This window comes from Haliaeetus albicilla, chromosome 2, assembly GCF_947461875.1.
Source record: "Haliaeetus albicilla chromosome 2, bHalAlb1.1, whole genome shotgun sequence".
NCBI classification, from domain to species: Eukaryota; Metazoa; Chordata; class Aves; order Accipitriformes; family Accipitridae; genus Haliaeetus; species Haliaeetus albicilla.
This window is the reverse complement of record NC_091484.1, coordinates 14,668,152-14,695,865: the sequence shown is the minus strand read 5'-3', so window position 1 is coordinate 14,695,865 and position 27,714 is coordinate 14,668,152.

Sequence of the window (27,714 nt, the reverse complement as noted above, 5' to 3'; positions counted from 1 at the left end):
TTATACTTAAATTACTGTCATGAATTTTATTCAACTGTGATTGAATTTTAGGCTGCTATTATACCCATAATCCCTTTAGATATAAACCGTTGACCAAGTTTGGGACTAGGAGTCGATCCAGCCACACTTAGACTCTGACAGGAGTTCAGAAAGCAAGGGGGTCTTCTCTGAACCTCATGACTCAACAGGAGGGTTTCCCCTGCTTTTCCACATTCCGGATCTTTGCACAAATCACAAGAAATTAATTCTAACTCAATTTTTTCTTTGTAATATTTCCTTTTACACTATTATGTTTCTGTTTCTATATACATAAATTTAGTCTGATTCTAATTTAATTTTCCTGAGTGCATTTCATCCATGTACTAAGTAATAGAGTGAACCTTGCCATCGAATTCTGTGAAGTCGCACTTTTATATAAATTTCTATTAAATCATTTTTCTATTGCTAATACAATTGGAGGTGATTCTTTAAGCGATCCTAACCCGTCTTCTCTCTCCCATTCCCCCCCGCAACAGGGTAGTGCTTCAGTCAGCTGAACTTCCACTACAACAGTCTTAAGTCAGGGTCTATAATTTGGTTTCAAGGAGATTTAACTTAAGTCATATCAGTTTTTAAACAGCGCTAGGAAAGTAAGGTTGGTTACACAAGATTTATAAGGCCTAGCCCAGAATTTAAGTAAGTGCCACGTTGATGTCTGTAACCTTTTGCAATACCTTTCATTCTTTTTTGAGAAGTCTCTCATTACACAGTCAGCCCTGACTTGTCTGGAAAGCAAACACAATGAGGCAGCCCTGTTCACACCTTCTGTGATGCCTCATGAGATAACAAAGCAGGATAGTTCACTGAGAAAAGCCATTGGGAAGCAGGTAGACATAGAGTTGCTTTTCATATCCCAGATTTCTTCATAAAAAAACTTTTTTTCCTGGTGAGAAAAGGAATCTGCTACCAAAAAAAGATTTAGAGACAATGGGAAAAGATAAAGTAATAAGTAAATGAGGTTTAGGGAGTGAGACAATTTTTACTGTCTTTTTCTCCTCTGAAAACCTGCCTTTCTCCAAGACAGGAATAGCTCTGTCAGCCCAGCTGCATCTTCACAGCATGATAAGGATTACTTTAAGCTCCTGACCGTCCCTAAGGCCTTTCCAGAATTGCTTATGGTTGTCTATTTAGATGCAAGCGATAGCTAATCTCCTTCCTACACATACCCGCATGCACGTGCTCACGCACCCACACACACACATGGCCTCTTTCATGATCCTCCATTTCTTCAGAGACCCTTCATAAGTACGTCTTGGGTATCATTCAAGGTCCTTTGAAAGCAAGGAGGGCCTTTCTTTTGGCTTCAGTGGGCTTTGGCTGTGGCCTTATCCTTATTTTAGAGCAGGCTTATTTTCTTCTTAAGAAATTCCTCTGAAGATTCTCAGAAAAGGTTAAAATGATGTTTATACCTTCAGACCTCTGCCTGGGAGGTACGATACTATCATATATCAGCAACAGTTCCATATTACAGATGTTTAAAGAGTTAAAAAGTGGCAAGGGATTTTTCTAAAAACTCCTGTAACAAAGTCCAGTTCAACAAACTGCTCATGAATATGTTTAAATATTGTTAACCTCACTGGGAATCCACTATGTGTTTTGCTGAATCACAGCCAAAACACAGACCTCCTGGCTCCCACTTACCCATTAGAAAGGGCTGGATTTATTCTCTCTTTCAACGCATTTACCAGAGGTTTTAAAAACTTAGTTGTAAGTGTGCAGGGTCTTGTGTCACAGGGTCATGTAGCTGGCATTCTTTTGTAGAAGAGCTCTCCCCTACAGGTAGTATATTAAAATCAGTGAATTTGCTATATACTTTTCCTCTCATTTTTCAGTCATCTTTTCTGGTCTGCAAAAGCATTAGCCCTGTGATCCTCTTTGCACAGCTACTTTGGTTCAAAGAAATGCAGATGGCTTGTTGCTTTACTTCAGAGGCCTAGGCGAGCAGGCAGGAGGGAAGGCACTTCACCTCTCCCTGGGGATTGTTTGTACCATTGTAAAGTGCTTTGGCACCTCAGAAAACATTTTGCACCAGACAATATTTCTCTCAACAAATGTACTTGCCTATTTTGATCTTGGCAATTAAGCATCACAAAGGTTTTGTGTAGGTACCATCAAAAAATACATCTTGATGGGGAAAAATGTTCCAAGTGGATGTTCTCCTTTTTCCTCCATCTGCCAATCTTCCTGCTGACAACAGTCCAGCTCATAGAGAGTCTTCTCTTTCACAGACAGAGGATGGCCCAGAAACCCTGCTGATAAGGTCCATTCAGAGGCAAAACTTTTTTGTTTGGAATTATGCTGTCTGTCCTTTTTGCTTTGTTATTGTAAAGGAAGATAACCACAAGGGTACAAGTGAAGTAAATAGTTTATCTATTCCAGCACTTATATCCAGGTAGATACCCAAGTGAGATTTTTTTTGTCAGACAGGAGGTTGAGTACTAGGCTTTTTTTCTTAATCTCACTTTTACCTTTCAAATCACCTGATATCCAAAGCAAAACAAATCTTTCAAAAAAATGGATGTTTACAACTAATGGGCGTAATTTTTAAAACACAGCAATTGCCAGAGACTGCTGAATGGTACACCAGATATGGAAGTTTTTCACAGCTTTGGAGCTAATGAGTTGTAGACATTGGCAAATACTGACTTTTTAAATTAGAGCTACTATAGTTCAAAAGAGACAGATGGCTTTATTTATGAAAAGGGATTTAAGGACCACACACAGAAGACACCACAGAAAGACAATGTGCTGTTGGAGACCATATATCATAAAATGTGGTATTTAAAACTGTTCCATTTTCAATTCCCCTTTTCCTCATTGCCAGCCAAATCTGATGCAGCTGCTTTTTTAAATCCAGGAATATTTGTGCCACGATAAGAACAAACACAAAACAAGAGAAAATTTTGAGAGGTCACCTTCAGAGCTGGACATATTGTGGAGTTCATCTTGGGCCTGGTTCAAAACCCTTTGAACTCCTTTCTGTTAATGCCAGTGTACTTCTCTTTCTTACTTTCTCTTCCATTCAATACCCATCATCTCAAACTTTGGAAACTCAAGCTGATTGATCAATACTTTGACATGTTTCCGGATTCTTCTTATGCAACACTCAAGGTATCTGGAGCACAGAATTCCTTGGAAGAAAGGCTGCAATGACAATTTGCCAGTGTTGCACTTGGCCATCACTTTAAAATACAAATTCGATCCTAGGTTTAGATGGCCCAGAGTTACTGAGATTCCAGTTGCTGATTTTCAGTAGAAGTCAAAGCAGTAATGGGTAACAATATGTGTTGTTGGGAGCAGGGGAGGAATAAAGCCATTCTTGTTCAGAAGAAGCTGAGCAGCGACATATCACACAGGAGAGATCAGAAACTGGTACAGAATGGCGTAAACATTGTCAGCTTTTTCATTCATCCACAAAACATCCAGAGCTGCACCAGGCTGGACAGATTCAAATGGGAAAGAGCCCCACTAGAGACACTGCTATGAAAGCTGCTTCCATGTAGAGAGACAGGGGATGAGATAGTATGATGATGGGCAGTAGTACAAAACCTGTGCTTGATTTCAAATGAGGATCAAATCATAACCCAGAATGGTACATAGCTCTTTGTGCTCTAAGGGGATGAACTCGCTGTAGGGGAAGAGATTCCTCTTCTGCTGCTGTTATTTTCTTTCCCAGCTTTAAGAATAACTCCAACAATCTCTTTCCTGTCAGCACAGCATATGTCTCCTCTGCTCTGCTGTTATCTGAACAGAATACCGAATGGAAGCAATTTCCAGAAAGCACAGCAAATATTAAGACATGCAGAAGTGCAGAGCACAGGGAAAAAATATCCCAGCAGTTACTTGGCTCTCCTGAATATAGTGTGGCAGCTCAAATATTCATCAAGTCCAGCCTGCTCCAAACAAGGAGGCAAATTCTGAACCTTTAGTTATATGAGGTAAGTCGTATATACTTCTTGCAGCCTTCATATTTGTATTGGGTTTGTGTGGGGTTTTGGTAGCAGAGGAGGGGCTGCAGGGGTGGCTCCTGTGAGAAGCTGCTAGAAGCTTCCCTGGCTCCAAGTCAGACCCACCTCTGGCCCAGGCCGACCCGATCAGTGACGGTGGTAGCGCCTCTGGGAGAACAGATTTAAGAAGGGGAACCTGCAGCGGGGAGGAGATTGGAATGTGAGAGGAACACCTCTGCAGACACCGAGGTCAATGAAGAAGGAGCGGAGGAGGTGCGCCGGAGGAGGTAGATGCCCCTGCAGCCCGTGGTGAGGCGGCAGGCTGTCCCCCAGAGCCCATGGAGGGGAGCGGGGGAGCAGAAGCCCACCTGCAGCCCGGGGAGGAGCCCACGCCGGAGCAGGGGGATGCCCCCCAAGATGGCTGGGATGCCATGGGAAAGCCCGCGCTGGAGCAATCTGTTCCTGAAGGACTGCAGCCCGTGGGAAGGACCCACGCCAGAGAAGTTCATGGAGAGCTGTCTCCCGTGGGAGGGACCCCATGGTGAAGCAGGGGACGAGTGAGGAGTCCTCCCCCTGAGGAGGAAGGAGCGGCAGAGACAACGTGTGATGAACTGACCCCAACCCCCCATCCCTGCCAGGGGGAAGAGGTAGAGAAAATCAGGAGTGGAGTTGAGCCCAGGAAGGAGGGAGGGGTGGGGGAGAAGGTGTTTTAAGATTTGGGTTTATTTCTTATTATCCTGTTTTGATTTGATTGGTAACAAATTGAATTGATTTCGGGTTTTTTCCCCCCCAAGTCAAGTCTGTTTTGCCCATGACCATAAGTGGTGAGTGATCCCTCCCTGTCCTTGTCTCAACCCACGAGCTTTTCGTTATATTTCTCCTCCCCATCCCACTGGGGTGGGGAAGAAGTGAACGAGAGGCCTCATGGTGCTTTGTTGCCGGCTGAGCCTAAACCATGACAGTATGTCAGTATTACTTCTACATTTGTTTGTTTTCGTGCCTACATCTCCTGGAGAGCTGGGCATCTTGCGCTGTTGTGTCCATGCATCAGAGTCTCTGGCACTCACATTGCCATTTGTGACTATTTGAATGACAAAGATCATTTACATAATTTATCTTTTGTTCTCTAGAGTATGGAACAACATTGATGTAGTGGTGTGAGTCCTGCAAAGGACACGAAGGTAGTCAGGAAATTTTGAAATCTTCATTTGTTCAGACGTTCAAATCTCAACAACTCTGTGAGCAACACGCACTCATTTGACCTGCTTTGAGCAGGGTGCTGGACTGGGGACCTCCAGAGCTCCCCTCCAGCTCACGTGCTGATGTGAAAAGCAGTGGATATCAGTGGCTGAATTTTTGCCAGCCCACTGTCTTGAACAAGACGCCAACACAAGAAAAGCTGTTACAGTTCTGCTGGTAACCTGTTCTAGATAAGGAGGGATTATTTTCTCATCCTAACCCAACACATTCCTGTCAACCAAGCACAGAATTAGCTTAAGCCATCAGTTTACAATGCTGCTTTTCCCATGTCACCTGGCAGATGTGTCCTCAAGAAAGCATCTGTAGAGCAGAGATTGGAGCTTCTGTGCCAATTGAACCCTCAATCTCCTAATAGCAAAGGAGCTATCAATGTCCTGATGGTGACGTCTCTGCACCCAGGAGGAGCTGGTGGCCACCACTGCATGTTCATGCAGAACCCTGAGCACCCTTTGCATGACCATTGTCTGTAGCTGCATATTCTTCAAGCTGTGGTTGCAGCTGGAGCCACCATCCACAGGCAGTGCCTGAGGCCAAGCAAAGATCTGGTTCATATTTTAAAAGTGCTTATTCTCTTAGGCTTACTGGCTGCACCAATAACATTTGCATTGGTGGGTTTGAGCTGGAAGACCTTCATTCTCCAACACCTGCTGTCCATATAGTTACCATGATGGAAGGGTTACAGCTACCTTAGGGCAATGACAGACAGACATACCCATAGCGTCTGCTGATAATTCAAGAGCACTTAGGAAGTCCTGGGCTGAATGATTATTATTCTGTAAGAAAGCAGAATTAATATGTAGACCTCCCCTCCGGGAAACAAGACTCGACACCACAGGGACAGACAAGCTGCAAGCTACTGTGAAAGGAAAGGTCTGTTGTGTTTGACATTCTGTAATCTTTAAATAAAGTGTAATTTAGTCACTAAATATGAGCTCTTATTGCTTTAACGTTAAAACCAATATGACTACTGGCACTAAATGTAGCTAGGGATAAAGGCAGTAACAAGAAATTGCAGGAGAATAGTGTAACACAGTTTAATTTCCAGCAAAACATAAGGGGGGGGGAGGAATCCATTTATTTTAGGATTATGAAATTGTAGTGGGGTTTGGTTTTGTTTTTTTTTTTAAGACGATTCCAGCAGAAGAGGATAAATGAAGATAAGTGGCTGACTCAGGCATTCTGAAATTAGCACTGAAGCTTTCTGTTGTAGCCCATCATTACTCTGTGGACTTGCAAAACAAGAAAAAATTGAAGTATTAAGTGAAGATGCCATTGAAATAAACTGTTCAGTTATAAGGGCTAAAAACCAGCCTGTTTTTATTGTCCCTTACACATTTGTATTTTGCTACTCGTTTCTCTTTACAAGGCTTAGATCTCCAGAGGAAAAAAAAAACAGACACATGGAGAACCTACTGACCTGTGCCTAGTATTTAGACTTTGTACATACATTATTATGCTACATGGATTTATTATATACTAATAAATAATTTAATAATATCTTTGATTTATAGAACACCTTTCTATTCCCAGAGATTCCAAAGCACTTTGAAAACAGCAGGACTTAATTGTCTTCTCACTTTGCTTTTATGCACTCTTGACTTCAGGAGGATTACTCTTGATTTACACTAATAATATACAAGAATTGGTTATCGTTCCTCTGGACCACTGCTAGGAGGAACCACAGCAATTATGAAAGATCACTTAGAAGCATGATAAGCCATTTAGGACAGAGAATGAAAATGAGGTTTTTTTGGCTTAACAGAAAAGAGAGTGCTGTAGAAAAGCAGAATATTCTAAGCCACAACTGGAATTTGGTTAGGAGCTGTGGCTCAGAACCACTTTGTTCAAAGCATCTCTTAACCTTAAGTGGCAAACCTTGAGTTAACATTTCATGGGAATCATTTTGATACAGTACTGGAATATCAGTTTGGTGCTTGCACTTGCTCACCGTCATCATCTCATATTTGTGGGGTTTCACTGCAATTGTCCCTCCCTGTGTGGGTAATGCCTACATGGGGTTTGGAATTTATAAAGTTCATTTCTAGCAAAAGATAAGTCCCTGTGAAACAGACTTTGAAAACAATATTACATTTTTTTCATTAATCTATGAAGTGTGTATGATCTAAAATGTGTAGTAGAGAGATCAATGCCCTATAAAGAGGACAGTACATATTGAGGTACTCAGAACAGTGTCCTCAGCTAGCAAATGAACATTTTTTTAATCAAAACATTTAAAAAAGCAGATTTCCATTTTTGCAAAAGCTGATGCTTTAAAAATCTATGCCAAACTATTCAATCCATGAAGAATTATTTGTTAGAAAAGAAATCAGAATACTCTGATGTTTTAAAATGTTTTACTGTTTTGAACTTTCCCTTAAAGTGATCTTTTTCTCCCGCTTGATCTTTTAAGTGGTACAGTGCAAATAGCATTCAACCAAAACCAAAATGGGGGGGAGAAATCTAATTCCCCTTTCATATTGTTTAGATTTTCAGGCTTCCTAAAACTGGGGTATTTTTTTATTAGAAACACTTTTACTTTTTAATTCCTAAAAATCCATAATTGCCTCTCTAATGTGAAAATGCTATTTAAGTTCTTCTGTTCTGATGTTTGACCTTCAGAGCCAGGAGGAGCTAATTCCTTCCCTCTCTACCAACTCTACTGTGGCTGAGGCACAGAAAAAAAGAGAGAAGTGCTTATAGCTAAGGGGTTTTGTTGAGAAAATACACTGCTGCTATAGTTTAGAGCCAGGGCTTCACCTTCCGAACCTTGGGTACTTATACTTGTGAGAAGAACAGAGTAAGGATGAGCTGCAAGTTTCAAGGTCTACAGCTGGTCTCCAGGTTGTCTCTACCATTGCCTCAGTTCTGCTATGTGGTGTTTTGGTTTTCTAAAGATGGAAATGTAGGCAGCATGACAAAGATTGTTGAAAGTGGATAGAGCTGCTAAGGTCAACTGGGGTAACAGTGTTCCTGTAGGAAGATCCTGCATTTCCTTGCTTGTGCAGTTTTTGTACTGAGCAATATTTGTCCTTCAGAATTGTATTAATTCATAAGCTTAGTTTAGTACAGGTGCAAACTTCAGAAAAGCTATTTTTTTTGCTATTAATAAAGGAGATTGATGGTTTCAGGGCCACCAGGGCTGGATCTGCCTCCTCCCCTGCAGAGAACTCTTATCAATTACTGCATATGCAAAACTTTTTAAGCTGGGCTGTGATAACCACAGCCCGGGTCACCTTGTCTGTCCACGTGGAGAGAGCAATGACTTTGGTTAAGACAGCATCTGTGGTTTTGGCAGTGCCAGTGCCTTGCCTTGTACCAGAAGATGACAACCTGAGGCCAGCCTCCCTGGAATCTAGGTGAGTAGGATTCACCCAGGTCAGTGGGAGGTACTAGAGACTAAAATTCAAATTGCAGACACAAAATATGGAATAGACTGAGAAAACCACAGCTGTCTGTGGTGGTGGTGGTAAGAGGGCATAGACTGAAGAATCATGAGCATATGACACATCCCCTTAAACTGCAATGAATGAAGCACGTGCCCCAAACTGTGAAAAGGTCATTGGCTCCATCCAAGATAGTATAGGGGGAGGCATCTTAGGTTTTTCCTATTTGCTAGGTAGCCCTTTGCATCTGAACAGCTTTCCCCCTCTCTGCCCAACCTCTGTTTGTGCTGTAAGGTCCCAGGTCTTGAAGCAATTTTGTCCAGGAAGCCATAAGTCCAGCAAAGAAACAAAAGATTTGAAAGTGGGGTTTACATCTTCTCTGAAGAAATTACTAAAGATCTGCAAAGTTTACAGCACAACAAATGAGAGCGAGTGGGTGAGGGCAAAGTACACTGGCTATTTTAAAAATAAACTTGTTTGTTCTAAAGGCTGAAGTGGTGCTTTAGAGAGAAATAAAACAAGGACGAGGAAGCAGTAATAAACCAGGACTGTTGTGCAAGTGAACAGTTGCCTTCCCAAGGGAGCACTTACAAGCCCTGCTGATGTGTGACGGTACTCCTTATCACTCAGTGCTACAGCTACTGCAGTAAAAGTGGCCTTGTAATGGCCGGATGGGAGCTCCTGGCTGGGGTAATAACTGCACTCATTCAGCCTTCCTGGGAGAGGATTTGCCTTGGACCTAGTAGGGTCTAAGTCCGTGTCTTCCCACTTGCTGTTTATTGATCTCCAAGGAGAAGACCCCATTCAGGGTATCAGGGGTCATTTCTCACTGCCAGCTAGTTAAATGGCATAGGGCAAGTGGTAAATAAGAACAGAAGAATGAGGCTTTAATGAATACTTCACTCTTGAAAGATAGTGGTTCTTCATGAATGAAAGGGATGCTCATCTCAGCTGAGTAATTCTTGAACCTCTGGCATTGCACTATTTTGCATCAGATGTGTTCACAATATTCAGAGGTGAGTTCTTATAAATGGCCTGGGAACCAAATGGGCTGCAATAGCATCCTTGAAAAAAAAAATCAACTTAGAGGTAGTATTAAATACAAACTGAACTTGGTCTCAGGAAGCATTTACATGTGAATTCTGCCAAAATTTGTTTCAAGGCACAATAAAGAGTCTGATCTCTTTCTGTGCTGAACATCAGTGTTAAAAGAAATAGTTAGACATAAATATATCAAACTGCTTCTTTTCCTGAGCACACCTGCTTTCAGTGGGTATCAAATCAAACTGGCTTGCTCCAGGCAACTCAGCCTCTCATGTATTATTTCACATAGCTGGGAAAGGTAAATTTGTTATATTTTTGCTCAGAGCTCTTATTTTCTCATCTTCGTCACAGGAATGACCTAGAATGGGAAAGAAGTCTTGACGTCCAGAGCCCGCATGAGAGATGTCTCCAAACCCCAGGTAAGCCCCTGGTCTGGCATCTGCTTCAAGCCAGTTCTCTAATGCTGAGAGAGCATGAGCATGTCCAGGTAGGTGTGTCTCTCCCCATCCATTAATTGCTGAAGGAGCCTAGGTGACTTAAGCAAACTCTTTAGGTGGCTAACGTTATGTGAGATGACTCTGTGCCCTGGGGAGCTCTCAACAGCTTTCCCGGGCTTTTGGCCAAGCCCACAGAAAAGAAATATAACATCCTGGAATGGTATGTTCACAGTTCCTTTTTGCTGACAATAGCAATCTGCATTTTATGTATAGGGGAAAAAAATATTTCCCTATTATCCCTGCAACACGGCATTGAAATCCTGGGGTTTCTTTAGCAACTGTGATGTTACAGAATATTGGCTCCAGATCTGAATGTGCCAGCTAAGTCTGTCTCTAGGTGCCAGCTCATGTTGTAGAAGGAGGTCCAGCAATGCCCACGAGTGATCCTCTAAGAAGAAGGGAAGTTTTTTTCTTTTTCTTTTTCTAATTTAGAGATACATTGGTGTTCTGCAATAACACCAGCATACAGAGTTGTAGGGATGCTTCTAATTAACTTCTAAGATGGTCTTTAGCAATATTTCATTTTAACAGCTCATGAACTTCGTTATCCTTGGGACACCTCTGCAAAGGGAAACTGAGGCACAGCAAGCCTGAGTGACATGTCTCAAATTATATGAGGATTCTGAGAGAGTTGGAAATTAGTCTCAAGTCCCAATGTAGTTCCCTAACCACTGAGCCTCCCTCCTATAACATTTTGGGACAAGGCTATACAGCACTGCATGATTTCTAATAAACCAGTGAGACTTCACAATACTTCTCTTTATCCTGCTTGCAGAGTGCTCCTCTTGGAGGTGCTTTAGCTGGAATTCAAAGCTAAGATTTTTCAGAAGTGACTACCAATTTCTGATACCTTGGAGTTTACAAAACAAATCCAAGAAGTAGCAAACCTAAATCTTTCTCCTCCCCCAGAGGACAGAACACTCCCTTTTCCATAAGTTCCCATTCATTATTGCTGTTAAAATCCTTACCAAGAAAACAGTGAAGGTGTTCACATGTTTTTCACTCCCCTTGTCTTGCATCCATGTTGAAGAGGGTGTGGATGGAACATCTCTTTATTGCTGGGACCTATGGAGAATTAAAACACATTATTTTGGATCAAGTAATTTTGTAGTATAGAAATGATAATGCTCGTCCTGAAATAATATTGTGAGCATAATTAAAAGAACTCCCAGAAGAGAGTCAGCAGTTTTGGAAAAAAATTCAACCTTATGTAAACGATAATATGAAAGGGCAGGACAGAGACTTCGGAGTGCTTTATTTTGTGTTGTCTTGGTAGTATTTCTGCTTGTAGAAAAAAAATTCTGTAAAACACTGCTTCTCCACTTGGATACTACACAACTATGCTTTAAATAGTTGAGCATCCAACAGAAAACTGAACAAAACATAGTTTTGTCTCATTCAGCCATGGTTAGAAGAATCGTATTTCTGCACTGTCTTAAGGAGGTGTACACATCTCTCTGTGCCTGCTTGCTCTGGGGAGAAAGATGTGTGTGCTGTGGTTGCACCACCTGATTACAGCACCTGGATGTTGCTCATTATATTGGGCAGGAAGATGGACTTCAGCCATTTCCCCTCTTTGCCTGCCATTAGCTTCACGTGCTCACTTACTCAGGTATCCCCACAGCTCACAAATAACACCTAAGGATGTTCTTGTGCATCTCCGATGATGCAGACCCTAAGCCTGCCTACATTGCTGCCCACTGGCTTGGGCAAGTGTGTGCTCTGCTGAAGGCACGCTGGGGCAATGGGGACAAGACCAGACTGAGATCCTGGGGGAGTATTTTTATTCACTGAACCTGAAAGCAAAAGTGACTCTGGAGTAGGATTTATTATCTAGATTTATATAGTTTCATATAAACAATAACATTTTTAGTCAATCAGATGAATAAGGGATGAAAGCTGTTTGGTTTTTTTCCTGAGGAAAACTTAGGTGACTTAAACTTTGTGACCAGCAAATCCCTTGCAGAAAGGAACGTTGCTCAATCTGCATTCAACTACATGAAACTGGTATAACATAATGGCTCTGCCAATTTATTCATACATCTGATATTTGCTAATGTGCTTTGATTTATTGGCTTTCTCATATCACAATAAAACTGTATTTTTATATACTTTATTTCCTTCACAATCCCTAGCATGCACAGTTCCTGCTGGGCCTGCACAAATTAATCTTTGATATCTTTTCTTGCGTCTCGCACAAGCAGAGAGAGCACCATCCATCTCATTTTGAAATTGGCTATGCTCCGGCTTTCTGCTTTTTCTTTTTCTCTTTTCTGCTCCCCATCCCATAGTACTTTCCAGTGGGTGCATGTGTGTGTGTGTGCGTGTGCGTGTCTGTATGTGCGTGTCTCTGTGTGTGTGTGTATTTACCCCAGCCATTGCTCACGATGGTGCGCCTCTAATGCACAGTATGGGACGGGGGGCAGGGATGGATCTCTGAGCATCCGTGGTACAGTCACTTAATATAGCACACGCTCACTGGACTCTCTTCTCTGACTTTTTTTTCTGTCCTCTCTGCATCCGGCAGGAAAGGCCCTGAGCAAAAAAGAAAAGAGCTGTCACCTTTCCGCTCGTCAGCAAAACAATTTAATTAACTGTAGCCAATCTCAGAGATGATCTTAAACAGGAGAAACTAGTCATGCTGTCTGAGACCCCAGGCCAAGCTGGGCTCCCATCAAGCTAAGGCAGGCATCATGCAAGCCTGCCAGTTTGTGGTTAGAAGGTCCATGTGTTAAACATCTAGGGCCCTATGCAGGGAATAACATTGATTGTGCTGCCTCGTCTTTTTTAGGGGTGCCCCAAGCCTGCCATTTGTTTAAATTTGTGTGTCCAGGACTTAGATAGAGATGCATTTTCAGGGGATGCTCAGAAGGAATTACAACTTGACTGGGGTGCTGAAGATAGATTTAAATTTACATGTAATTGTCTCTTTTTGCTTGTACAAAATCTGAGGAATGATAATATCTAGAAAATTGGCCTTGCTGTCCTTTGTTGCTGCTGCTGTTGTTCTTTTCAAAGACTTTGGTTGTTACACATGAATACGAATACCTAAAAATGGTAATGGACATTGTAAGCCCCATTCTGGATGTCCTAAGGATGGAGGAAGGATATATAGAGGCAGCAATAAAGGCTTCAATTTTGTCAACCATGTTTGAAAGCTGGATTCACAAAATGGTTTAATGGAAGGATTTGGATGCTGGATAACTTTTCCCCAACCCTTTTAGGTGCACTAACTGAGAGAGGGATAATCAAATTTAAGTGACTCTGCTTAATTCACTGGAAACCATACAATCCACCACTGTGACAGCTCTTTTAAATGGCTTGTTCCATTATCCCAAACAGTTTGGGACCCCTGGTGTACAGCCTAGTGCAGAGCCCAGGCAGCAAAAGCCAGCAAGACTATTTCCCAAAGCTGCTGGAATTTTTATGATTGCTGTATTTTAAACTACTTACAAACATACTGTTAATCTGCTCCCAAATACACCTATGTTTTAGGATCAAGATAAGTGCATTTGAATGCAAATGTGGGTAATGTAATGCAAATTGCTTTAATGAAAACGAGGCTGCCTCTTTAAAAGCATTGGCATTACCAAAAGAATACAGGCTAATATAACTTCCCAGAGTACACAGCATCATGAGTTTGCTTTCAGAACTAGACACTCACCAAGGAAGGCACATACAATATATAAAATAGAAAAAAGTACAGTGAAAAGGGAATAGAAAAGGGAATAAAGCTGAGATGAAAGGGAAGAGGGGGAGAGAACAAAGTGAGAGGGAAAGAGGATGCTACAAGAATCAGCAGAAGATTAAACTTACATTTGGTCACAAAAGAAGAAAGAACTATATTGGTGCAGTCTAGATACAGCAATAGATATACATTTAAAGAAAAATGAGCATGAGAGGGAATGGTTTTAAGCTGACAATGGTTTGGAATGAAAATCCCGAGGCCCACCCTCTCCCAGATCTGATCCTAAATTGCATGTGATGGATAGGATTTCCCTCCAGTGTTCACAGGCAGAAAGATCTGTCCCTGGGGTGTTGCATGATGAACTGTGGCTGCATTGGGAACTTGATCCCCCTTTTAAACTTGTGGTTGATGTCAGGTCTGAAATGTAAATGTGAAAACACCCCCCACCCTGAAATCCAGAATGAATCCACTTGAGATGAAGTGAACTGGGGTCTTCATGGGAAAGGCAGGAGACCTGGTATTGTCACTGGTAAGCAACAATATTCTTGTCTCACTGCATCACTATGTAAAGAAGAAACAGAGACGGGGAGAAACAGCCCTGATTGCTCTAAGGCCTTTGCTGGGACTCTCATTCCTGTTTCACAAAGCACTAAAGCTCGTGTGCCATTCCACTGACTTCAGTGAAAAAGGTGCAATATTTTCCTTTTACTTTACTGTTTCAAATCCAGTGATCAAACAAACAAAAAAAGTATATGTAAGGAAGAAGTATACTGGAGAGAAGGGAGGCACACTCTAATTCCTGCTCCAGATGTTTTCTTCCTCCTGCCATTTGGTTTCTGCTCTTCCTAAGCACCGCAAGTTAATCGTCTACAGTAAAGTAACAAAAACGAGTGGCAGCTGTTGCCAACACCTCTCTGCAGAGCCCTGGAGAAAGAAGTCTGCTCTCATGTCTGTAGGGTATCAATGGTGACATCCTGATTTACTGATAGCCGGTTTACATCTCTTTGAGGAAAAGGGCCTGTCTCTGCCAGCTGGGACAGAGAGGCAGAGGCAAAGATGATTGCAAGCTGTGTGGCTTCATTGTGTGGGGTGACATTCTGCTCTACAGCTACATGGAGCTGTGCTGCAGCAAAAAAAAAAAAGGTTGGATTGTAGCAGGGTTGATTTAGGAAAATAGTGTGCAGGACTGGAACTGCAATGAGGTGCCCTTTGGCCCCTCAGAAGTCAAAATGAAAAGAAGCTGAAATATCTTTTCCTTTTGCATAGTGTGGGCAGTAATTATCCAGTGACTATAATGTGTAAGCAGCATTAGAGGAGATAACATTTTATTCTGACCTGATCAGGTGTCAGGGTGGCGAGCACAGCAGGTATCTAAGTGTCTTCTTTTATGGTTTTTCATTGTGTGACAGAGGAAGACTGTCTCCAACACGCTGCCCACGGGAGCTCCAGCACTGGCCGTGCCCTTGGTCCCTTGCTCTGCCTCTCTGTGGTCACTGCACCTTCCTGAGGCTTTTGGCCTTTCCTGCTAAAAGCATTAGGCTAGGGTACAGCAGTGAGATTGGAGTGTAGCAGCAGAGTGGATGCTTAGTGAATCTTCCTGAACTTAAATGATTGATTACATGATTGCCTGTGACTGCCAGGGGTGGACTTGAAGACCCAGGTGGTAGTTTTCAGACCTGTATTCACTGATCACTAGTTGCCTCCACCGATCAGTTTTGTGGTCCATGCCTTCAGTGTTGTTCCATTCTAAAATGGATGTAAAGTGTCCTGATGAAGAGCAGCAATATCAGGGCTCATGCACCTGATGGGGCTGCGCAGAAACCCATGTTCTGTTCTCAAATGATTTGTGTGGACATAATCAAATAACTTTCTGCCTCTCTGCCTCAGTGTGCCCATCTGTAACTGAGGGCTATGAGGCATGCTACATGGCTCCCTGGCTGAAAAGCTCTGTGACATTCAGGGAAGCATAACTGACATTATGAAGTTTCTTCTCTAATAAACTGTCTTTGGGGCCAGGCTGGTGTAAAACACATTTGTGTGAGTCTGGTACTAGACTGTCATTTAAACCTGGGTGGTTTCTCACAGACTGGTGCACTGCAGGTTGAGCAGAGGGCTCTGCAGGCTCCCAGTGGTTAAAGGTCAGTGCTGGTATCAACAGACTTTTATGTCTTCTCTCAGCTTCCATGATGATGTATTTTAAGGACATGTTTTTGCTTTGTACGTCTGTAAAAGGTGCCTGCATGGGAGTAATGGAAATATGCTTTCCTGTCTTTTGTGTCTGACCGATCTCCTTAGGTCAACTGGGAGAAGGAAGATGCAGAGCTGGGAGTGGGGAGTGCCTGCTCCCTGGGGTAGGAGAGCAGCGAGGTCCCCTCCTCACCCTGCCATTTCTGCTTTTCCTGCTGGGACAGCAGGACAAGACAGGATAGTAGCTTATCATAGCAACTAGCAGCTTGCAGAGCTATCCCTAAGACAAATAGCAGTAGGCAAAAGGATCAGATTTAGATCGTGACAAATATGTGGACAGATTGGCCGGACACTACTCTGTGCACTCCACTGGTGATTTGCTTAAAGACCCCTCAGCAGTGGATGTATGAAGAGGCCTGACAGAACCATCACCACCAGCAAAAATGAAAGCCACCACCAAACAGCCATAGCAGCTGTGCCCTGGGACCTTGCTGTGTGTCTCTGCCTCCAGGCTGGACTGATTCTGCTCCCTCAGGTCGGAAGGAGACAAACCGAATCCTGGATGCCTTTGCAGGAGGCTTGGTGCAATCTTGCTGCTTCTCTGTGTCAGGTTAGTGTCAAATCTGTCTTAGTGGATTACACTGGCTTAATAAATGCAATCCCATTTCCCTCAGCTCCAAGGCTACAACCCAGTTATTGAAAACAACTTTTGTAGCTCAGGATGGAGACACATTTTACTGGCGCTGGGGGTCATAGACTTAGTCCCTGCTATCATTCATCCTAGGCTTCTCAAGCAAGGCGAGGATGCACTGCTTTAACAACTGGCAGCCACTGCAGCAGTGAGGCTCATGCAGACAGATGCTCTGGCCTTGCATCCTGAACTCGGTGCAACCCTCTGCTCCCTACCTCCTGTACCAGGAGCAGCAAGTGAGCACCCAGCACTGCCTTTCGAATGTCAGTGCCAGGAAACAAATGGTCTGTCTGTCATAAGACACTGACCCCCACCTTCAGAGCTCTCAGCCAGCACAGGGAGTAATGGCATTTCCAGACCCTTTCATTTTTTTTTTTTTTTTTTTTTTCCCCTAAAGGTGAATATGTAGAAGTTGGTGACAATAGCAAGAATAGAGCTGGCTGTCCTGCTCCCTGGATATGGTGCCCCTTCCAGCACTGAATTACCTATAAACTGATTGATGAAGGGAGACTGCACACAACTTTTTCCAAAGAGTTTGCCTTAAAATGCTAGTTACTGGACAACAAAACAACAGATTTCTAGCCATTTCTTTTCAGGCCTTTTGCTACCTAGAGGACACAGCTGGAAAATTTGGGAGTCTGGACCATGGTGCTGTGGACTGAGAAGTGCAGCAGGTTAGCGTAGATGGGAATGACAGCTCCAGCTCTCCCTTCTGCTCTGGGCAGCTTGAGCCACCAGCATGTCCTGCTCGGTGCCTGTTCTGTGGAAGCTGAAAGCTGTGCTCTTGAGTCGTTTATGTGATTCCGCTCCTGCCAGGTCAGAAGTCCTAGAGTGAGATAATCTAGGCTGATATCAGTTTTCTGCTCTGTTGGTTTTGCTTGTAAACCCATTACCAAGGATTGAGATGGATGCTTTCCCGTAAGAGCTTTACATTAAGTCAGATTCCCCATCCATGTTGAGAATTCTGTGTCTGACCCTCCCTGGTTTCCAGATGTCCCAAAGACATTAAAAGCAACATGGGGAGTGCAGAAGGAGGCATGAAACACTATTGTATTTCTTTTTTCTCATTGTTGTCAATTAAACAGGATTTATGTCTTACTTCTCTGTTCTGTAATTACCCCCTGGGATTTATTTCAGATAGCTCAAGAAAACAATATACCTCCAGAACTTTCTGGCTGCTGAGAAGAGTTATTGCTGTACCTCCTGATTGTCTAGCAAAACCCAAGTCCCTTCATTACTTGCTTTACTTTACTGAAGCAGAAGAGGGTATTCATTGTAATTTTGTTCCCTTTCAGAAGGGTATATAAAAAATGGCCCTGGGCATGTCAGGTACGGTGATCCTCTAGGACAAATTTAATCACAGATCACAGAGAGCATTAATTAACCCCTGTGCACGTCACACTGCAAGAGCTCCCCTGTGCTAGCCTGCAGAGTTAGACTTCGCAGCAGAGAAGTTGTCATTAGTGATGAATGAAGGGCAACCTGTTGTTTCTGATGAAATGCTCACTAATGATGGTCTGATGCTATGGGATTTTTATTTTGCATTCATTTCAATAACAAAAAAGAGATGTTTTATTTTTCTTCCTACACTTTGAAACATGTGATTGACTGGCACTTTAAGAGGATATGTGGTTGCTTGATTTTTTTGAAAGCTGAGAGGTGGGAAAGGGATTTGTTTGCACTTGAAGGAGGGCTTGACAAAAAAAAAAGAGAAATATTGACATAATTTAGGTAACACGCACTGTAAACAAGCTGCTAGGTTTCTCTTATAATAATTTACATCCATTCCTCTGCAGAGTGCAGCCTGTTATTTCTCCTCATCCAAGACAAAGCCAATCATTCTGACTTGCAGGCTTCTTGCACATATTTCTGCCATATTTGCCCTGAACTTTGGGTTTGATGAAACCCCATATCAAGTCAAGTGCTGCTGAAATCGCCAAGAATTTAATACAAGATAACAAATTGGCTTGTTTTATTCATATGTAGCTTTGCTTCATGCAGCTCAGCCCGAGTTAGCAGACAGGTTTGCTTCCACCACAGTTATCTGGGATCGCAGGTTAGCTCAAGGTCATGCAGGTCTACTGCTGAAGAAGCCAACATATGCTAGAAAAACATACCCAGTGGGAATGTGTATCTTCTCCCTACAAAGGCAGACAAGTGATTCTGCCTGCAGCCATCCCATCCGTGAAAGACTAGGTGATCATTAATGAAAATGATTCCACAGTCACTTCAAGCAGGGCCATCCAGACATAATAGCACCTCACACCACTCTGTCAGGAGATGCTGGACACCCTCACGTGTTAGGCAGGTTTGCCCAGGGGGACACTTAGACCTCAACACCTTGGACAGGACCTAGATAGGTCATGTTGATTCTTCCATCGCTTTAAAGGGCAGATGGCTGTGTTGGTCCCAAGGTAGGACTGGCATGTGTACTTGTTACTACTAATGCTGCATTAGTCCTAAGGGAAGCGAACACAGGTTGTGAGGAGCATCCTTGGAAGAGGCAGTAGAACAAATTGTCTTGCTCCTGCCTTTAGATTCAGCATTGTCCTGCTCAGCAGAAGTACTTCTGCTGTCAAAGGCAGGCTGCAAAGTACTGCTGTGCATGTAAAACCTCCCTTGCTTGCCAGCAGTCATAAATTACAATGCATCTCATTTCTGAAGTTACTTTGCTATAGCTTGGGTATGAAAACCATGATATAAAACCAAATTATTCTTTTTCTCAACAGTGGCATTCTATAACACTCAGGCCCTAAACAGGTCCTCCCCATTAGTTGCCTACCCAGGCAATATGTGATGAGTCCCTCAAGGCTGCACTGGCCATTCCCCATGGTGAATGTCACTATTTGCCTTTTTCTTTCTTGGTTACTCTTCCTCTTCTTTTGTGGCAGTCTCATGTTTTGCTCTCTGTACACCTCCATGCTGTTGTGTTCTTCCGTGCTTTGGAAAGCCACAATCATGTCCCAGGGGGCAGAGAAAAATGTAGATGGCTGTGGAGGAAAGAGCTTTACCTACATCAGTGCTGGGGGGGGAGGGGGGGTAAATCAGTGAGGGAGGATGAGGTTGTGCATTCATTGCAAACTCAGGGGGAGGGAGACCCATAATTTCTGGCTCTGTTGATTGTTTCTATCAGATAAGTAGTTCTAAAATAAAGTTAGCAAACAGAGTTGCTCTTTCTGCCTCCAGAAATTCAACCCTGTGCTGCAAAGGTTACTTTTGCTGTTAAAAATGCTAGAAATCAGAGCAGTTGTTGCTAAGGTTTCCTGCTAATTATTCCAGAACATGATGCTCATATTCATTTGCCATTCTGAATGCAGCTTCATTCAGAACTTCTTGTAACAAAAAGTACTGTTTGCTTATTAAAAATAACTGACTGGCTTGAAAGGTACCTGGGAGCAGCCAGAGAAAGAACAAACATTTTTTTATTATTATTTCCAAGTGAAAATGAAGGGTCCAAATTAGAGCTCTGGCATGTATTTGTTGAAGTCTTCATAAACAGTGCTCACACCACAATTGAAGTTACAAATACCACATCTATGAGACCCTTCTTCTGTCATCACTGCAGTATTTGTAATGTTAATGCTTGTTTCTGAAAGTGTTTTTGCTGAGGAGCCTCAGGCATTTTTACTTGTTATTTTCCTACTAATGTCAACGAGGTAATAAGTTCTTCTGTTTTTTTCACCTCTATCTCTTTTAAATGTACCTGTAAGTAACCATTAGGCTTTTTGGGAAAAAAAAAATCATTAGTGTGTTCTTCTAAACAAATGAATAATATGCTGGCAGTTTTCAAGTTCCCTTTTAAGCCACTGTCTTATACTTTTTTTTATATTGTAACTCCAGAGCCAAATTCAATAAGGTCAAGAGCTTTGTACAATGAAACTGTGTAAAGTAAATGGTACCAGAATGACAATGTCTCACAGTCTGTATTGCAAACCAACGGGGAAGCTGACACTCTGAATTGAACTGTTTGCTGAATAGTGAATCTTCAATGGATTGCAATGTAATTTCTCCCCTTTGAAAAGAAAACCTTTCTTTTGAAGCGAGTGAGTGTAGTTTCCTTCAAATAATCAGCTGTAGAAAGTAGATTCCCAAGTCCACAACACTCATATTTCAATGCAAATTTGATCTGTAAACAAAAATTAGGCAGAAATAAGTAAAGATTTTCAGAACTCTGCTGCATTTGTCCCAGATGCATCCAGGAGTTGTGGGCAAGGACTCCTGAGTCAGGTCCAGTCAGTGCCTGGGAAAGTTGGTAGCTAGAAACAAGAAACACATCACTTGGCAGCCTCTTTCTGTATTTCTGTCCTCAGGGTCTATCAGCTGTGAAAATTTCCTCCACTGCTTTGAGATTTGCCTTACTATATAAACAGAAACATTAAGGTTTCTGTCTTCACTCCCTATGTCATTCAAACCTGTACAGAGCAGGAATGAACTGGAAGGAAAAACCTCTGTCTGATGCTGGGTAGCTTAGGAACTGCTGGGGAAAGTCATCTACTCTACCACTGACTGCTTTACATGCTGCAGAAGGAGGATGGATTTTACCGGACTTGCTTCTTGTGTTGTGTAGCCAGTTTGAAATTTGTTGTTAAGGTTTTATAGAGTTGGTGCTGAATATTGGTGAAGTTTGGGTATAGGGAAGAGAGCGGAGATGTACCTATAGACAAGAATGTATAAAAGTGTGGAGGGTGGAAGAAGTGGAAGGAGGCAGACCTGGGGAGTCAGTCAGAAGCTACAAGACAGCCCAAGGGGCTGCAGCAGGAGCTAAAGAGCCACAGGTGGAAAAGGCTACACCAGGCACATGCAGCAAATCCAGTGTAAATCCAGCTGTCACTGCTGCATTGGACTTGGATCCGTGTCTCTGTTTCCAAACTGGTGGTAGCACTTCTCAAAATGTAGCAGACTCAGGGCTCCTTAGGGAAAACAGCACACATGGTTTTTTCCCTGTGGCTTTGGGTTCAGTCAGGATTTTAGGCAAATGGTCCTTTCTTACTTCTGCATCCTGTAAGCTGTTGTCACTGTTGTTTCTTTTTGGTAGCAGGTCATCACTGAGAGAAACTGGAGCAAATGCTGCGCTTGATTTCTTCTCTCATATGGTGAATTCCTCTGCTTCATATGTTGGTTGGGTGGCTGATGAAGAACACCAGGAGGAAAAAAAGCAATTATATCCAGCACAGGCACTCACAGCTGGTATCACAGCTATGTATTCAAAGCGATAGTTACAGTACTGCTGGAAAGCCATAACATTTACAGTTTCCAGTCATGTTAAGCCCTTCCTGGTTAAAGCCACAATGTTCTTTATCTTCAGAGTTAAACCCCCAGATCTGTGCTTTAAGTAACCCTGTGCCCAGAGTCTCTCTACGTGCAGGGTAAACCCAGCAGGGAGCATGGTAGCCTCACTGTGTATGGCAAGAAAATGTATTTGCGTGGGTTTGTGTGAGGCTTGTCTGCTTCAAATATCTCTGCTCTTGGGTAATTACCAGCTTCTTTTGAATCTTTCCAGATTCCCTGCTTCTGCCACCCACATTTGATGTGGACAACAGGATTTCTCAGTCTCAGCTGTGCTCGGCTTCCACTTCACATGTTGTCAAATGACTAATCCAGAATTAAAAAAGGTACGAAACCTCTGTAGCGTATTAGATTTTTGTGGGCAGGTAACTCCAAATTACACTGTGTAGGCAGGCAAAACCAAGGAAATTTAACACTTTACAGGTTGCCATAAAAAAAGGTTGGTGACATTCAACAAGGGAGTACAAACACTTAAAAAATCCTTGCAATCTTGAAATCCGTCAGTCTTTCTCCTGTCCAGATTTGGGGCATTTCTCAGAGCCTGTTGGTTGCTTCCATATCTTCTTACCCCTCTGCTCTCCCTTGCCCTCTCTTCCATCTCAGCTCTGTGACCTGAGTAAGTTAACACTGCCAGTTAAGAGATGGGTTGTAAGCAAACACGAAGTAATTTTGTAAGAACACGGATGATATTTTGCAGTTTCTTGTAAATCACTTTGGACATACCTTTGGTAGGTTTGCAGCATGTGGGATCTCTGCTGAACTGCAGAAGACCTGTAGTACTGTTGCCATCAGAAAATGCCCATAGCCGTGGGCCTGATGGGGCTCTGCCCAGGGTTGTGTATGGGCTCGTAATCAACTTGATAAAGCCATGTAGGATCCTACAGCAGATTGTCAGAAGAGCAGAGGTGGTTAGTGGCCTTGTAGCTACAAGGTTAAATAAAGCAGGCCCTGAAATGCATACGTGAGAAATGGGAGTGCTGCCTGAGAGGTAAATCAATGGAGATAATGGCAGCAGTGAGAAATACCACCACCTACTCCCTTCCTGAAGTCCTGCAAGTTTCAACTTGCCTTGAACAAAGGCTTGTGTAGTAAATGGTGGCACAGGCTCTCAGCTCTGGAAACTTAATTTTAACTGATCATCAGCAGAGATGAACCTGGGAAGTGTTTTTCCTTTCCTGAGACAACCGAACTCGAGCAAAGCCAGTCTGCTAAGAATATTTGCAGCCTTTTGGTTTTCCCCCAGTCCTTCACTTTAACTGCATGCCTGCAGAGTTATTAGGATTGCTCAGTGCTGGGGAGCTTTTTAGCCAGATAGCCTTCAGTGTGTTTCAATAGAGCCCATCGTGGCTGGCGGGCCACCAGCTGTGCTGGGTTTGCCATGCCACAGCACCAGCAGTTGTACCCGCTATGGGAAGGGCCAGGTGGGCTTGAGAAAATGCTTAAATACTTGTGAGAAACAAACAAATCTGAGAATTTGGTGACCTCTTTGTAGACAATTTATAGGTGGTGAAAGGTGAAACTAGTCAATCTGTCTATAGTAAATGATTAATTAATTTACTTTACTATTCTCAAACTCTGGTCTGTGGTGAGCAAGACAAGCAAAAACTCCACATATGAGTGCCAGCTACTGGGTCTGACGTTGTCAAGGCTGAGATATTGATCTTCTGCTCCTGATATTTGATGAGTCCCAGCTCCAGGGGCTAGCAGACTGCAGATCCCTAGGGCTACAGACAGCTTTGGTTTCTACCATCCCACAAGAAAGGTTGGGCAGCACCAGGATGTTGCACAAAGCCCAGGGAAGGGTGATTGCTAGCCTCCAGTTTTGCTGCTTCAGCTTTGTCTGGAGGAGCATATGGCTATCTGAACCTTGCAACATTAAATTAGTCCAGCCCTTCAGCCTGGGACGAGGGATTTGTTCACACAGACAAGTGAATTATTAATACAATTTGCAAGAGGTAACCTCACTGAATCACTCACACAGCTGCTACTTTCCCTGTATGTAGGGCTGCAACTGCAGCAAGGTTAATACAGAGCATCCATCATTTCCATTAATAGATGGCAGTGCTGTGTAGATCCCTCGTGTGGTCTGCCTTTAATTATTTTTTAAGGTGGCCTCTGTATATTTCTTTGCAGTGAAGGCTGAATTGGAGAATGGAGGTCAGGTCTGTGGACTGACTGATTAAAACTGCCCATCACTCCTTCTGTACAAGGATCTTTCCAATGCAAATAATGCCTTGTAGCAGAAGAAATAGGAAAAAAGTGCTGGTGCAGCCTTTATTTGTGCAGAGGCAGATTTTGAATAGACTTTTTGGGGGGGGTTAGAGGGGAAGAGCAGGTTTTCCCCCCTCCAAAATATAGAGGAAATACTGAGCTGCCTTTTGTGGCTCCAAATCCTAGGTACACTAAGGGTGGAGAGAACAGCACTACTATAGGTTTTCCTTGTTACTGCCCTATTAGTGGTCGGGACTGCTCTCAATGCTTCAATTTATTAATATAGTTTATAGTGCATGTTATATTTTTAAAAGGCTGTCTGTTACCCGAGAATGAAATTATATGCAGAAATCTCTGTTGCTTTTATCTGTCCTCTGGGCATCCAATTGACTTCACAAGATTTACACCACGTGTACATGAAACACAGAAAGTAACTGGGGTTTACCAGATTATCACACCTTACCTCACATATTTCACAGTAATATTAACAAACAATAGTCCATCCGGAACAAATATTTCTTTCTTATGTACTGCTCTGACGGAGAGTGAAATAGTTCATGTGAAGCCTATGTGCATACAGGTACATATGAAAAAGCAAAAATGAGTATTAAAAGTAGCAGCCAAATAAATTCACCCTACATGCAGAAACCTTACAAATAACATTATAGGGAATGGTAGCAGGAACAGGATCCCTGGCCCAGACAGAAGGGGAAATTGGGTCCAGGGGAAAAGAACTGAAGTTCAAACTCAAGTTTTTTTGTGATAAGTTTAGCCCCTGTTGTCATTGATTTACAGTCTCTTCTGTATTTGCCTTTACAACGGTCAGTGAGGTAGGACTGGATCCATTCTGCTATAAATGATGATCATGCCAAGGATGAAAACAATGGGTGGCTTCAGATGTATTCTTGACTCACTTCTTCTGGCACTCAGAGGACCCAAGAGTGTTTGCACTTGTCATCATGAGTGTACATGCCCAGCTCTGTGTCTGCCATACAGCCACAGGCTGAGTCTGCATCTCTGCACTGGACTGTAAGGGCTCTTCCATCATGGTCTGGAAAAGGAGAATAGGATGTATATGAAGGCATCCTAGGCAGTCTATCTCTGAACCCAAGCTGTGACTCTGGCAAATCCCCACCTGATGTCTGTGGAGCCAGCATGTCACTGCTATGACCAAACCCAGGGTGCTGAAGAAATCCCTACTGATACAGGTGCGTAAGGTATCTCTGTCTTTAGTCTGTCTCTGTCTCTCTAGATATCTATAAGAAATAGTTTATGAGAGAAATATATGGCTAACAGATATTTGGTGAGAAATGTTGAATGCTTTCATTGAGTGATGTACTAAATTGTAATCCCTTACATTGAAGAGCACTAGGAGCTGCTTAAGCTTTTATGGCTGGACCTCCAGTTTTCTCCTGGTGTGTTTTAGTTGCTGCAAATTAGGGTGTCATGAAGTATGGAGAAAACTTGCTTGCAGAGGATGTGTCTAATCCACTGTTCTGATCGTCCTGACTCACCAGCTACTTGTATGCCACTAAATAATATCCAACCTCAAATGAACACAAGCTGCTAAGGGGTCATTAAAATTCCTTCTCAGTCTTGATCATTAAACAAACCATACAAGACACAGCCTCCATACCTGGAAAAAGTGGCATGTTAATGGAGATGCACCCAGCATAATTGCTGTCATCCATCACCCCTGTCCCACTGATATTGACAAAGTGCAGCTAAATATTTAAATAAGCCATTTTTCTTCAGAAGCCGAAGGATTAGATGCAGCCAAATTTCTCAGTCTAGTCAGCAAACGATACAAATCCAAGGATTAAACAGGATTTTCTGGAGTGAATGAGAGCTGCTTCTGCATTATGCTTTATGAAAAAATATTCTTTGCTGCCAAGACTGTTCCTTGGGGCGAGAAGGGGAGGAGAGACAATTCTCCTTCTTATTGAAAGCAAGCAAAATAGAATTAGTTCCTCTTTGCTCAACACTCTTGATTTACTTTGAGGGTGTAGTTGAAGGAAAATGTGGCTTTCCCAAGCCCCATTAGACACCTACACTTCTTCTAAAAGCAATACATTTGAAATGAAGATGTAGGGGTTACAAGGCTCCATGCATGTGTTTTGCTTCAGGGTCAGCTCCTTGGAAGGCTTGCCAGGTTACTATCAGTAAAATAGAAGAGAAATGCTTGTTGAAGTCATTTTTACTTGGAAACATGTTGGCATGCTGCACTTTTCCTACATTTGGTGATGGGTATATTGAATTTATTGGGTAAGATAAGAGGTTCTCACTGAAGCACAACAGGTACTTGCAGAGGGAGACAAAAAGGTTTACAAACACAAGAAGATATATTTGCTGGGGCTGGCTGGGCATTTTTTGAACAAAACTTCTTTTCATTTGGAATGTCTCAGTTCATTAAAAGTGAATGAAGTCATTCACAGAAAAAATTACTATTGATTTTTTTTTAATAATCAAGTGTAAATTTTTAGGCTTTGGTTATTGCTTTTTTCCAGCATAAAATAACTTGATTTTATTCATTTGTCTTTAACCATAATAATATTATGGTTAAAAAAGTGAAACAAAACAGAGGAACAGAATGAACTCAGCTGTTTCAAATTAAACTGAACTGAAATATTTGAAATTACCCAAACCAAGAAAGTGAAAAATCTCCCTTGGAATCTTGAGTTTTCAAAACTGATTTGAATTTGAAGCTTTATGTTGATCTGAACAGGGGGAGAATGCCGATATGTCCCATCATTCTTCATGGGATAGGAAAAATCAGTTCCTGGCCCTTAGGGGTCACCTCAGCACTGTTTGACAACTAGCAGGAGTGATCTGTGAATTATTTTCTCTGAAAGTGTGAAATGCCCTTAAATCTTGTTTTTTTTCTGATGACTGTGTGTTGGTAGGGGGAGGAAGAAGAGATTTACCTTTGCAGCGATAGCAAAAAAGTTTGCACATCTTAGCATTTTTTAGGTAGTGCCCTAGATTTGTTGGTCTGACTGATTTGGAAGCTGAGCAGAAGTCCTGTCCACTCACTTTAGGCAAGGTATGAATCTCAAGAAGAATTGCAGTAAATGAATTGGCCAGAGCTATTCAGTTTATGCAGTATTTGGGAAGACTTTTTCCCCCAGTACTTTATTCCTCTTTGCATATTCACAATAATTTCCTGTAGAATCTGAACTCAGATAACATCTGAACAGAACTCTGTTCAAGGCTCAAAATATTACCTTTCTCACTGGTACATCTGTCCAAGGATTGCATGTGCTTGTCTTGTCAGATGAAATGTTACATACTTTTTCCCCTTGAATCAATCAATGTCAGGAGTCCAAACCTCATGCCCATCTCTAGGGAAAGACAGCAGCATTTATAAATCATGAAGAAAAAAAATTAAACAGGTAAGATAAATGTTTTTCAGCTCAGGCTTGCAAGGGACTATGGAGTGAATATTTTCCCCTAAATGCTGAGAAATAAAACTATTCTATCC